At 39.6% G+C, this 14,431-nt stretch overlaps 1 protein-coding gene across 3 annotated transcripts in view; it reads left to right on the forward strand.

The window, feature by feature from the left end:
- Positions 1 to 14,431, forward strand: part of EXOC1L (exocyst complex component 1 like) — a gene marked incomplete at its 5' end in the record, with an annotated part of 116,735 nt that overhangs the window by 39,522 nt on the left and 62,782 nt on the right. For all 3 annotated transcript variants that reach the window (XM_082238316.1, XM_082238317.1, XM_082238318.1), the window contains one exon: positions 705 to 760. The remainder of the gene's footprint in view (positions 1 to 704; positions 761 to 14,431) is intronic.

Here is a 14,431-nt window from a genome sequence, read left to right on the forward strand (position 1 = left end):
GTTCTGCTTTATAACAAATACAGCCTGTGGCAGAATTTCATTGACAGAGCAGACACAACTCATTACTTCAAGGGTTCAGGCTTCGGCATGGTTCTTGAGGAAGTGCACACCTTGAAATGTCATGACCTTTTCTAGCAGAGGGGGGAAATGGCACTAAAAGGGGGGCACAATGATGGGGGCACAAGGGGGGAATGAGAACAGGAGAGAGTACTCAAAAAGTTTTTGAAAGATTGCATATTTTCAGCACATCATTATGCTTTTATGTGGGTGCTACTGAATATGTCAAGGAAAAAATGCTCTACAAATTGTTGGGCCAGGGGAAAACCACTTAGCACTTCATTTTTAACAAAATGTTGCTAAGAATTTGGATAGTATTCACTGCAGCATGTTAAAAAGATGGGGGGGGGGGAGTCTGTCTGCAGTCATAAAAAATCTGATTGACTATAATGGGGGTCAGGATTTCACCTGAAGACATTTATGGAATATTAATAAAGTGATATGTCATGAACTTCAAGCCACTTATTTCAGACTATTGTTGTGCAAGCCCCCAAAAATGATGTCTGTGAGTTTACCCAGAATAATTCTACTGCAGTTAATGTGACCATTCTGGCATATGAATTGCAGCATAAATTGAGGGGAATTTATAATAGAACTAACACTCTTATAAAAGGAGACAAAGTTTGACGTACATTTCTTTATCCTAGAAACCAAGCTCAATGTAAAAAGCAGGGCTGTAAGATCTCCTCATCAGACAACGCATGTAAGTCAGGCACTTTTTTGTCCTCCCTAATCAGATAGTTGAAATCAGAAGATTTCCCTCTTGTGTTTTCCCCTCTAGCTTTATCTCTGCGCATTTCTCTTCATCACTCGCATCAAAGGACTTCCATCAACTAGTAGCAATGCTTGCCCACTCGATGCTTCATAAAGGATATGTTACCATTGTACATTTCTGTCTTCCCTAGTAGTTAGTTTATTTTAGCATTAAGCTGTTGCTATTAATACTGCTTCTGCTGTTGCGTTGGCTAAATCGAATTGTTGCAATAATTTGATTTTAAAAAATATATTCTTTGGTATACATATAATCTTTATTGCATAGGCAGATCCACACTGCTTAGTAAAATCTTAATGTTCAGAGAACTGGCAGAGAGTTTAAGAAAAACATTTTACTTCTAGGGAAACGAGTGAAGTTACGGACAGGTGTCTGGGCTTTCATTTGCAAGAGATGTAAATAAGCTATTGGTTTATCACAGCAGTTTTGTCTTCCAGCTGAATGTGGGACCACATGTGGCAATAATATAAATCCCATCATCTTAGAGTGGTAATTCTATAGAGCCAAAACTGTCAAAAGAATTCAGTGACATATATTCCTAAAATTACTAGGACCACTGTTCAAATGACCTTGCAGTTACCACTGGTAAACATTCCGAATGATCAGGCAGCAAATATTCATTCAAAGGAAATAGTAATGTTGGTATTGACAGCTGCTCAAATTTCCATTGCTGAAAAATGGAAGACATGGCATGATTTACAGTTGTCTTTATGGTATAAAAAGGTCTGGAATTTGGCAATATCTGAGAAAATAACACACAATATGTAATGGTATCAGGGGGTTGCTCGAGAGCAATCAGGCAAATGCCTCCCTGGTCGGCTGTAAAGCCTTGTTATTGGTGCCAAAAAAACCTTCACCATGCAGAGCGCCACTCTTCCATGGCTCGCTCATTCACTGGCAGAATCTGAGAGTGGGTGGTCCTTAAACCTTCCCCAGCAGAGTAGTTTCTTGACTCCCAGTCTGCGCCTCCCCTCTCTGCGCGGAAGCCTACTGCACAAGGAAGGCGTGGGTAACAGAGGACCTCTCTCCTCCCCGGTTTGCTTAGGCAAGGTGCCCTGGCACCGCCTCGCCTCCCCCGAGCCCTGCAGCTGCTCTCCGCTGGACGCGTGGTTACTTTCATCCACTGAGGAGGTGCTGCTTCCCATGATCTTTGGGGGCTCTCTGTAATCCATCCGGCTTTTCCCCTCTCGCCCCTGAGCCAATGGCAGTTCCCTGACACAATATAAAAGTCTTAAAAGGATCTGAAGACCTGGGATATTTCTATGCCAGTTGCTGGGGATTTATCACTTAGGCTACTGCAAAAGATCTGCAAAGTTATCTGCCTGTTCCAATGCATGAAATGTGGACCTCATAACTGTGATTTATAAAATTTGTGCTCCTCTCCTGATCTTGTGTAACTGTTAATATTAGATGTGTGGCTCTGTAATGTGACAGTGAAAAGAATTGTTCTTTAATGTGTATCCCCTAATTGTATTTGCTGTGTCTTTTTTTGCTTGTTTTATAATTTAATAAAAATCTTTTTTTTTTCACTGCTGAAGAGGCTAGGCCCTTTCTAGTAGTCTTGAAAGAACTGCAAACAGATGGAAAATACAGAGACAGTATCTGATTATCATGAGGGCTGCAGTGAAATATATGGGGTCGTCTGATGCGACAATGAAAGTAGTGTCATAGATGTAAACTGCCTAAGCAGCTTCTCTGTGTAGATGTCAGCAGATGCTACCGTGGTCCCTGTTTACCAGGATCAACCCCCGTTTTTGATACTTGTTGTCCTTAGAGCAATTTGGGGTGTGCCTTGGGGGTGGGTGGGAAATAGTGTGATTAGATTAACTGCTTTCAGGCTTTAAATGGGCTCTGAGCTAGTTGCGTGCTTCTCAAAGACTATAACAGAGATTCTCACCCTGCGATCCGTGAGCTCCATCCAGGTGGCCCACTAAACACTGTGGAAGAATAGAAGACCTGTGAACTGGGCCTTGCACTTGATTTACTTTTTCTTACTATTGAGACTGAGGCTGTTTTTGACCAGGGCCAGATCGTCAAATAGGCTAACAAGTCTCTGATCTAGAGCCTATTATTTTCATCATACAGCATTGGTGTAGTATGTCACTTTTTCCCTTAAAAAAAAAAACCAAATAAAAGGTAACTTTGCTGAACATGACCTGAGCCTAAAACTGACAAACATTGCACTTGACTTTACAAAAACTTTGCTTTCCAAGAAAGGCACATTCATTGCATTAGAAAGGCAAGGCTATGGTTATTGCAGCTTGAGTTATATATCTGTGCTCTGACCTGATGAACAAACAGAAGCTTAATAAGTTGTCCATTCCCAGTAATTGTCAAGCAGTGCATGGAAAAGAAAGCATAAGAACTGCTAGCCTGAAGGATAATTGTATCAGATGAGAGACCCTTCTTTCCTGTGGTCTCCCCACAGCCTGCTCCCCACCTCTTGGCTATCTGCTGCTACTGTTAAGAGCCAGGATTCTGCCAGTGGGCCTAGCTGAACTATTAGCCGCAAAAACCACATTGTGGCTTATAAATGTTATCAGAAAAAAAATAAAATCTATGCCCATAATCATAAGCACTATGACAAACTTGGGGAGCTCACTATCTTCCAGGTCTTCCAGAAGGATCTGGCTGGTTGCTGTTAGTACATTCACTATACTATAGTAGAATAGCTGAAGCCTGGTCTCCCCCAGGAAGGAAATTTTTACACTTTCATATCTGAAGTAGCTGGGGTTATTTTGTATGATCTGACCTTGTACAAACAAAAAATTAAAAATAGTAGAAGTTCACAAAATGTGCAAAGTCTATTCCTTGGGGCAATGTATCAAGTGACCTTTGAGTTGTCAGAACACCAGTGAGCACATTAAATTGTTTTTACAGACAGGGAGCTTGTCACGCTCAAAATGCATTGGAATGGTATCACGCATTGTTGTAAGGAATAAAGATGTCCATTGCTTTATGTTTCAACTGCAGTTTTTGTGTGGTCTGGACTGCAGTGAGACCTTTAGAAACAAAGGCTATGCACACATTTTCATTTTAGAAACAAAGGCTATGCACACATTTTCAAGTTGCATTCTTACATTGTTTTACACACCAGAGAGAGGGCAGGGATATCTTCTGGGGGTTTCCAAAAACCTCTGGAGCAGATCCGTGGGGAGAGGAAGTTCCACTGCATAAACAGTAAACCCAGTGTGTGTGTGTGTGTGTGTGTGTGTGTGTGTGTATATATATATATATATATATATATATATATATATATCCCTTGCATTTAGATTGCAAACATTGGTACTGGCAAACAGCAAAATGTCCAGTAAGCCACATAGAGTCTGAGTGGAGGAACCAGAAGGCCAACCTATTAATGCCCCCATGCTAATAAGATTTCTAGGAACATCTGATCAGCATAGAAATCAAAGTAGTTACTATATTGCCTTTCAGCTGGAAAGATATGGGTGGTTTCTGTTTATCAAAACTCATAAGAATATAAGAAGAACCTGTTGGACCAGCCCAATGGCCCATCTAATCCAGGACCCTTTTCACAGATGCCTGTAAGTAGGACCTGTGCATAAATGCGTTATCACCTCCTGTGGTTTCCGGCAACTGTTATTCAGAAGCAATGCCACCTCCAACACAGCCTTTTCTTCCTTGAATTTGTCTAATTTCTTTTTAAAGCCATCTAAGTTGGTGGTCCATAAAGTTAAAGCTATGGTTTTCCCAGTAGTGAGAGCTGGACCATAAAGAAGGCTGATTGCCGAAGAATTGATGCTTTTGAATTATGGTGCTGGAGGAGACTCTTGAGAGTCCCATGGACTGCAAGAAGATCAAACCTCTCCATTCTTAAGGAAATCAGCCCTGAGTGCTCACTGGAAGGACAGATCATGAAGCTGAGGCTCCAATACTACCTCATGAGAAGAGAAGACTCCCTGGAAAAGACCCTGATGTTGGGATAGATGGAGGGCACAAGGAGAAGGGGACGACAGAGGACGAGATGGGTGGACAGTGTTCTCGAAGCTACCAGCATGAGTTGGACCAAACTGCGGGAGGCAGTGGAAGACAGGAGTCCCTGGCGTGCTCTGGTCCATGGGGTCACGAAGAGTCGCACACGACCAAACGACTAAACAACAACAACAAGTTGTGGCCATTGTTGCCTCCATAGTTAACTATGCACTGTTTTGAATCTTCCAACATTCACCCCCATCACATGTCTGTGAGAGAGGGAGGGAGAAAAGCTTCATATACTTTCTATATGTCACACATAATTTTATTAACTTCTATTAACTCCTTACTCAACCTCCCCTTGATCATTTCAGCAGACTTTTAGCAGAGGTATTCTGTGGACTTCTAGCAGAAATATTAACAAGCCTGTGCACGCACAGTAAATCAGTTCAAATTTTCAAGAGTGTTGTCAGTTTTTCTTGTGCAAGATTCATAAGTGGGGCGGACAGTCCTTGGTGCAGAGGGCTAATTTAGAAGCTTTTTGAAAAGTGCACTTCAACCCAGAGCTAGGTCTAAAAAAGAAAGACTAGAATAAAAGTACCCCTTCAAAAGATAGAAATTGCAACATAAAGTAATGAGTCATCTCTGTTAAGTAGGAAGAGGATATTATCCTCTTGATGATAGAATCTTAGAAATTTTCTATAAGTGGTCTTTGCCTCTAAATCCAAGCTGAAAGCAGATTAAGGGCATCGGATTTCACTAGGAAGTTCTGTGAAAACACCAGTGGAATCGCTGGAGCTGCAGAAAAGTTCAGGTGGTAGAATATACCACTTGTGTTGAACTTGCTGTTTTCTGTTCCATTTGTAGCATCTCTGTGTGGACCATTAGAAAATCAATGGAGACTGCCCACAGGCTAGGAATGTGTACCCTCAATGCGTGCATCAGATCCGCCAGACAGAAACAAAATTGTGAAGGTATAAATGTCGTCTGTGTGTTTAGGACTGGAGTGTAAGACAAATAAAACAAATATAGCTAATGGGCCTTCTTCTAAGGCCATTGTTTCCTTCCTTACGCATGATGCATCCAGAGGAGCAGTGAACTGTGCTCTGAAGAGGAAAAACAAACAATTATGCTCTGTCTGGTTATATCAGAATCTGCACAGACGTAGTTCATTATTTGTAAGCTTGATGTACCATAGTGTACGTGTGCATTCTTCACTGACAGCAATGTAGTTTCATAAATTGCTGTTGTGCAGCCCATTAAGAAAGTATAGCGGAATGTACCCCAGTATTACTAGTAGCAAAAATTGTTTACCCTTTATCCATAATCAGAAGACAGGGGAGGGGCACTTATTGGAATTGACAAGAAATGTTTAACCTCTCATTTCTCATATTTACCCCCAAATGAGTCCTGCTGATTTTAATAGAACTGATTTCCCAATAAAATGTATTTAGAACCAGTGTATTAAATACAAAAAAACCTCAAACCAGAATAATTTAACTTAATCCCCTTAGTGATATTGGAAAAAATAAAATGGATTTTCTGATTTTCAAAATGCAGGGTGCAGGGAGATGCAAAATGTATCAGATGGTATTGCAACATCCTAGGAGCACCCTAACAAGCCCCTTATCGCTGAATATTGCTAGGTCACTTGGTCCATTGAGTTAAGACTCCCCTTAACAGTCCTTTCAGCAACTAGCTACCAACATTTGCTGAGAGCAATAGGACTCTCCCTGTATATGTTTAATTTTGTATATCAGTACAAGATACTTGAGATGAGACCTGCTTTTTCTGAATCCTCCCAGACCACTTTAATTTAGGAGCATTAAACAGATTTATTTATAGAAAAGGATACGAGAACAAAATAAAGAATAAGTTTTACAACCATAACTAGACATATCTGACAAGCTTTTTTCACAGCTATCTTCTTTATCTATGCCATCATTCTCTCTCTCTCTCTCATTTCATTTGTCTTCATTCTCTATACCGCAATTCCTCTTCATCTGCCATTCACTTTGACCCCACCCAACATATCTCCCAATATGAAGAAGTCGCTAAAATTCTATTTGGGGCAAGACGCAGAATCAGAAGAAGCCCAAAGGGCTGAAGTTAGAATATCATTCATTGCCCTTGAAGCAACTCTGTGAAGTAGGTTAGAAAGACGGAGTGATTTTCCCAATGCGCAGCATAGATCATTATGGCAGAATGAGGATTTGAACTTCAGTCCAGATCTAGCATGCTGTCTTCTATATCACGCCATTTCACCGTCATGAACCAATCCCAAAATGTTTCTACACTTTACAGAACCATGGAATGCATTTCAGACACATGTAATGGCTTGGAAAGATTAGAGCCCTGTTGTGATAACAAAGGAACTGAAGACTTCACCTTAATATTTGTATTCTGCAAAGCTATCAGTTTTAATTGCGTGGCGAGTTCCCGCCTCCCCCCGATGAAATAAAGACACAGGACACAAGAATTCAGGTTAATGGGTCAAATTTGGCCACAACTTTATTGATTACAGGAATTGAGCGGCATTGGCTTAGGCATTGGTCCTAACTACTAACCGGCTAGAGGCCGGAAGGGTTAATCACCAGAGGGAGGAGTCCTGCTGAGGCACGTCAACTAGGACCTCCCCCGGGCATCACTGCCTGGGGGTGTGCCGTGGGACGACATCTCCTTAGGCTTAGGACAAGGCCACGCCCCCAGAATCCTTTATCGGACTACCCTTGCTTGGGGGAAGGTGATGGCGCTCCTTCCCCCTTCATTTGCATAACAATAGGACAATACCCCTACCAATGCCTAACCGCCTGCCGCCCGCAACCCCACCTCCTTGTTTATCGTGGAAGTGGCTTTCCCAGATTTGTCATTTTAAAAATGTTGAACATATCACTATTGCCAATGTCTGCAATTTTCATAATACTGAGCTAAAGGCTACAGGAGATGTAAAGTCCCCTGCTTCGGTCATATGGAGGTTTGGGTTCTGTGCCTGCTGAATAGATGCACATTCTAAAGCTTTCGTGGTGTTTATCTGGGCACAAAGAGTGACCTAATTATTCATTTATCGCCTATGTTACAAAAATGATATGACAAAAAAATGATTTTCCTGATCTCAAAAGTCAAAGGTTAAGTTGCCATATACTTTCTCATGCTTTCAGGCTATTGAATGGCATGTTATAAAACCTCAGTTGTTTACCTTAGAGTAGTGAATTTTTATGTATTGCAGTATGTATCACACACATCTTCAATATTCTAACTTAGCTGTGTCAAAAAAAAAGTGCATTAAAAACTGACACTCATGGGATTAAAATGTGCTGTGTTTCGTTGTGATCAGACCACTGAAAAGAGTTTGGCAACTGACCTTTCCGGCTGGTACATTTGAAATAAAAGGAATTATGTTACTTGAAACAATGAGAAGAAATGTGGATGCCAATGCGAGTTTTGTAAAAGAAAAAGTGGGAAGATGTTATTATCTCTCATCGTAAAGCCCACAAACTATGCCCACAACACTCATTTACAAATTATACACAATTCCATATATATTTACACTGCAATTTTGCTTGCAGAAAACGATTTTTGAAAGCATGGATAATTGTCACACCATGACCCTTTATAAGCTTTAAGAATGAGTTCTGGAATGTTAAAAGAAACAATAATAATTTTGTTTTATATTTCAGAATGGTTTTGGTAACTTTCCTTCTGCTAATGTGCTTCCAATTTTAGACATTATGCTGTTATTGCAATCACAATACGATGGTAAAAAGATAACTTGGAACTCTAGTCCAGCCTCCAGAGATAAGCAGCCTCTGCTTTTTGATACTTGACTTGTTTGGCAAAAAAAAAAAGGCATATTGAAACTAAATTATTCTCATTCATGTACACTCTTTGCCACCTCCCTCCCTCTCCACTTTATGTAGGCAAAAGATACCAAAACAAGCAACAACATTAGATCAAAGTTTATTACCGTATTTCTTCACCTGAATTTTCAGGAAATGCCTCTGTTACGTCTCAATGATAGATCGATAGATTGACAGACAGACAGACAGAAAGACAGACAGACAGACAAAAAACCAGCATGTGCACAATGGAACCTCAGCAGCATTACAGGTTGTCAAGTTTGAGCAAATGCAGAGATCCTTTAGAGGTCTACTGAACTGAGCCTTTCTCACTTTGTGTGGGATGCCTGGCCTGGGACTATGTCAATAACACTAAATAAAGGGTTGGTTTCTTACTGCTGTCAAACGAGTCTCACCAACTGGGGTGCAACTAACAATGCCGCTTATGATGTCAGTGATCGAGCTGGGATATAAGGGTTTAGGTAGCCTCTGTGGTACCCTGGTCCTAAATTGTTCAGAGCTCTGTAAATTGCTACAAGGACTTTAAACCTGACTTGGTAACAGATGGGCAACAGTGCAGATGTTTTCAGAATGGTGTCACATGTTGTCAGCCTTGTTCCCCCCATCAGCAATATAGCTGCCACATTCTGCATCATCTGGAGCTTTCAGCCCAAGGCATAGATAGATGATAGATAGATAGATAGATAGATAGATAGATAGAGATAGATAGAGAGAGAGAGAGAGAGAGAGAGAGAGAGAGAGATAGATAGATGATAGATAGATAGATGATAGATAGATGATAGATGATAGATGATGATGATAGATAGATAGATAGATAGATAGATGATAGATAGATAGATAGATAGATAGATAGATAGATGATAGATAGATAGACAAATCCAACACCACCAGTGAGATAATCTTGTTATCACATAGTCAAAGGATGAATGTTCCTCCTTCAATAGTTTTTCTTCTGGACCATGTATCTATTTACAAATCTCGAGAGTTGTTTTTTTACCATTTGGAGAAACACAGTAAAAAAAGGAATTAAGTTTGCTCTGCAAGAAGCTGTTTGTAAGGCTCAGTGGAAAAATAATAATTTTGTTCTACATTATTATAAAATCTTCCATGGCATTTTTTTATCTTGAGAGTAACATTACTGTAGTTTCAGTGTGACTTTTCTTACTGTCCTAGTTCTCAAGAGCTATGAATAAAAACTGAATCTCTTTTTCAGATCTAGAGAATATGGGGTGGGTGGGTCTGATTTTGCCCACTCTATCATCATGCATTTTTCATTATGTTAAAATGTGGCTGCAGGAATAGCTTTTGGTAGTAACTTTTTTGCTTTTTTAAAAGACAAAATTATCCATGAGTAAGGACACGTTACTGATTCATTGCAAAGAAAATTTGAACTTGAGCACTTTTCTGGTCTATACCTTGGCTCTTTATTTTCTCTGGGCACAATCCACTAAAAAGCTCTCCTGTGTAAGTGAATGTAAGCACTACTGTGCCCTCGAGCCAGTCCAGTTAAGTGGGACTTGTAACTTTCTAGGAGATTCACTATATGAAAACTTAGGAAATGTCAGCTTGTTATTTCTGCCGCATTACCATGTAGATGTATCACTCGGGGAAAGCAAACTTCAGCCTTTAAGGGCCATTACTAAGGTAAAATAAAAAGAGACGTAAACAAAAGCAGGAAATAATAATGGTGAGTTAGATTCAGACTAACTTGGTCTCACTTAGTTCCGAAGATATCAATGGGATTAAAGTGACCCATAACTAACTTTTCACTTTGATTGTTTTCAACTAGTTCTAAATACAACCAACTCACTGAGAATACAGCTATGTGGAAAGTTTTCTCTACTCATCCATAAATACAGACTCCAGCTATACAGTGACCCAAGTTTACTACAATTCTGCAGTCATTCGTGTCCCAGAGACTGTTGCATTCAAAACAATGGTTCCATGAAATAAAAAATGAAGCATGGCTTCGCTGTGTAACGTGTTTGTTAGTGTTGTCCTGTTGACAGATTCTAGGCCAGTTAGGGATTGTATGGTTGCTAAATAATGTTGTTCATGCAGGGAAAACTAGGGGGAAATGACTTTGCTTACCTTAGCAGCATGTCTTTCCCCCAAATGTGGAAGGGGAGTTGCTAATTTAGGCATGGTTAAAGAGGACTAAGTGTACAAGAAAACAGCCACAGTAGTTGCAAGAGATTTATTTCCCTACTTACCCTGTTGGGGGTGGAAATGCTCAATCACCAGATGCTTATGAAATCAGTCTTTACAGAACTGTTGTATGAGGTGGTTTTACAGACCACATCTACAGTCTGTAAAGCTTTGCCCTGTATGGTAAAACTTGTAGATGACTCTGCACAAAGCTGCCATGTGTTTTGCTGACCATTTCCACATTTAGGTAAACCGCCAGTCTAATGATCCTTTATGAAGAAGACAAGGGACAGTCCAAAATAGAAAGTAGAATTTAACAACATTATGCTTTAGTCCATATTGGTACATTCCAGACTTTAATGGATACAACTCTCATCATCTGTGACTACTGGCCATGCTGACTGCAGCTGTTGAGGCTTTTGAGTCCAACATCTGGAGGGCAACACATTGGCTTACGCTTGCTTTAGCCATAGAGCTGCTTTGGTTTATATACACTTGCTGACATCTGATCCCACTGTATAGCATGACCAAGAAATCAATCTCAGGATGGAGCTCCAAAAATAGGAGCAAGCTTAGTTTTTTTAGATGACTGAGATCACCAGGGACAGGGGGTAAGGTTGGCTTCAATGTGAATATGTTTCTTTTACATAGAATAGAGTGACTTGCCGTTCATTACTATAGTGAAAAGCATAGAACCTAGAGAAAAAGTTGTTGTGGAGGCAAAGCTTGCCCACTATGACTAAAACTGCCACCACAGACAAAGATAACTTGGGAGATGAGAGGTGGAGGAGTGTCTTTTCACCTTCTTCTTAGAAGTAGCTCCAGAATTATAGGGAAAGGGGTCCACACACTTCGAAAAGCTCTCGTAATTCCCACTCACCAGAAGGTAGCTTCCGAAAGCATTATAAGCTTGCAGGTGGAAGCATGTTCCTTCCTTTCTTCTCAGACTCATGACTTGTCCTATCACCATGTGATGACTGGCCACTGGTTGTGGGCAGCAAACTGTTGGTATTAAAGGGTTAAGAAGCTCTAATCAGGACGCTCTAATCACTGAGCAGCTGGAGGTTGTTAGGCTTCCAGGAATGTGAGTTTGTATAAATAGTCAACTCACTCGTGTGTTTGCCCCCTTTTCCCACTTCCTTTTTCTTTTGGGGCGTGTTTGCTGAAATGTGTGATTCTTCACCAGGGTTTTTTGTTTTGTGTAAATAAACCTTTTATTTGAGTTCCAAACCGCTTGCTCCAAGATTCCTTTACTGAAAAGATGCTAACACAGATTATGGAAAATGAAAAAAAATTAACCATCAACCCCAGTGAGGAGATTGCAAAACAGAATATAAAGATATTACAAACTAAACTTTCTACAATAATTGATCAAGAGGTAGAATGGAAAATTAAAATGATGAACCAGAGGACATTTGAATCCGCAAACAAGATAGGCAAATATTTGGCGTGGCAAATAAGAGAAAGAAGAAAACAAAACACGATTAGTAAGATAAGGGAAGGAGAAAGGATTGTGGAAGAGCCAAAAGAAATAAGGAAGATATTTCAAAAATATTATAAGGACTTATATAAAAGAGGAAATGAAACAAAACAAGAAATAGAGCAGTTTTTGCAAGAACATCATTTAAAACAAATCCCAAAAGAAGAAAAAGAGATATTAGACCAGGAAATTACCCAAGAAGAGATAAAGAAGGCTATTAAAAAGATGAAAAATGGGAAAGTGCCAGGCCCAGATGGGCTCTCAGCCAAATATTATAAAACACTAAGTAACCAAATATCTCCAGTGTTAGGTGAAGTGATGAATAATATATTAAAGGAAGGAAGGATCCCGAATACCTGGAAGGAAGCATATATTACTTTGATTCCCAAAAAAGAGGCAGATACTTTGGAAGCGAAAAACTATAGGCCAATTTCACTACTAAATAATGATTATAAGCTATTTGCAGATATAATGGCAGAAAGACTAAAAAAGGTTTTGAACAACAGAATACATAAAGATCAAACGGGCTTCCTCCCAGGGAGACAATTAAGGGACAATGTAAGGAACTTGATAGACATTATTGAATATTTGGATATGAGCATAGATAGACAAGCGGCCTTGGTATTCATAGATGCTGAGAAAGCGTTTGATAACATCTCGTGGGATTTCTTGAAGAAAAGTTTGGAAATGATGGGAATGGGAGAGAAATTTAGAAAAGGCATAGAAGCTATATATAAGGAACAGAAGGCAAAATTGGTAATAAACAACACCACAACAGAATATTTTAGTATATATAAAGGAACTAGACAAGGCTGCCCCCTGTCCCCTCTATTGTTTATAATAGTATTAGAAATATTAAACGAGAGACTGAGGGGGGCAACAGAAGTCACAGGAGTCAGGGTAGGAAAGAGGGAATACAAAATCAAGGCCTTTGCAGATGACATCGTACTAACCTTAGAAGATCCAAAAAACAGCGTAAAAGAAGCTTTACAAAAAATTGATGAATTTGGAGCCGTGGCAGGACTTAAGGTAAATAAAAACAAAACCAAAATGTTAGTTAAAAATGTAACAAAGGAAGAAGTGATAGATCTAGAAAGAAAGACCAAAATTGCGGTAGCTAAGAAAGTGAAATATCTTGGGATCTGGGTTACAGCCAAGAACATAAATCTATACAAGGATAATTACGATGCCACCTGGAGGAGTATAAAGAAAGACATGGAAATTTGGGGGAGGATGAAACTCTCCTTTTTGGGGAGGATAGCTGTTGTTAAAATGAACATTCTGCCTAGAATGTTATTTTTATTCCAAACCATCCCCATACTTAAAGGTCTAAAACAATGTAAAGAGTGGCAGAGAGCCTTGGCAAAGTATATTTGGCAGGGGAAAAGGCCACGGATAAAAATGAAAATTTTGATAGACAAAAAAGAAAGAGGGGGTTTTTCTCTCCCGGACCTAAGCTTATACTATGAAGCGGCTTGTATATATTGGGTAAAAGATTGGATAAAACTGGAGAATAAAGAGCTACTGGACCTGGAAGGCTTTAATAATTGGTACGGATGGCATTCGTACCTTTGGTATGGGAAAGTGAAAGTTCACAAGAGTTTCTTAGACCATATTTTTAGGGGACCATTATATCAAGCATGGGAAAGGAACAAAAACCTCCTTGAAAGAAAAACCCCATGGTGGATTTCACCAATAGAGGCCTTAACGATTAAGAAAATAAATATGGAGGAGATAAACGCCACCTATGAAGAAATGTTAAGAAAAACTGACCAAGGGCCTAAACTCAGACCTTATGAAGAAATAAAAAAATTATTCACTGGTTGGCTGCAATACCACCAGGTGAATGATTTGTTAAAAGAGGATAAGAGGAAGGCGGGTTTTGATGATAAAAAATCAAAATTTAATATAGAAGTAATAGAAGGCAATAATAAAACCCTGTCCAGAATTTATGATATATTACTAGAGTGGTACACCAAAGATGAGGAGGTGAAGGAGGCAATGATTAAATGGGCAATTGACTTTGGTTATAATATTGATTTTGAAAGGTGGATAGAAGTTTGGAATTGTAACATAAAGTTTACAGCATGTATGGCATTGAGAGAAAATATCTGGAAGATGCTATATAGATGGTACCACACCCCTGTGAAATTGGCCAAAATGTATAGATTAAAGGATAAGAGA

Source organism: Podarcis vaucheri (assembly GCF_965113315.1).
Source record: "Podarcis vaucheri genome assembly, chromosome: 9".
Taxonomy (NCBI): domain Eukaryota; kingdom Metazoa; phylum Chordata; class Lepidosauria; order Squamata; family Lacertidae; genus Podarcis; species Podarcis vaucheri.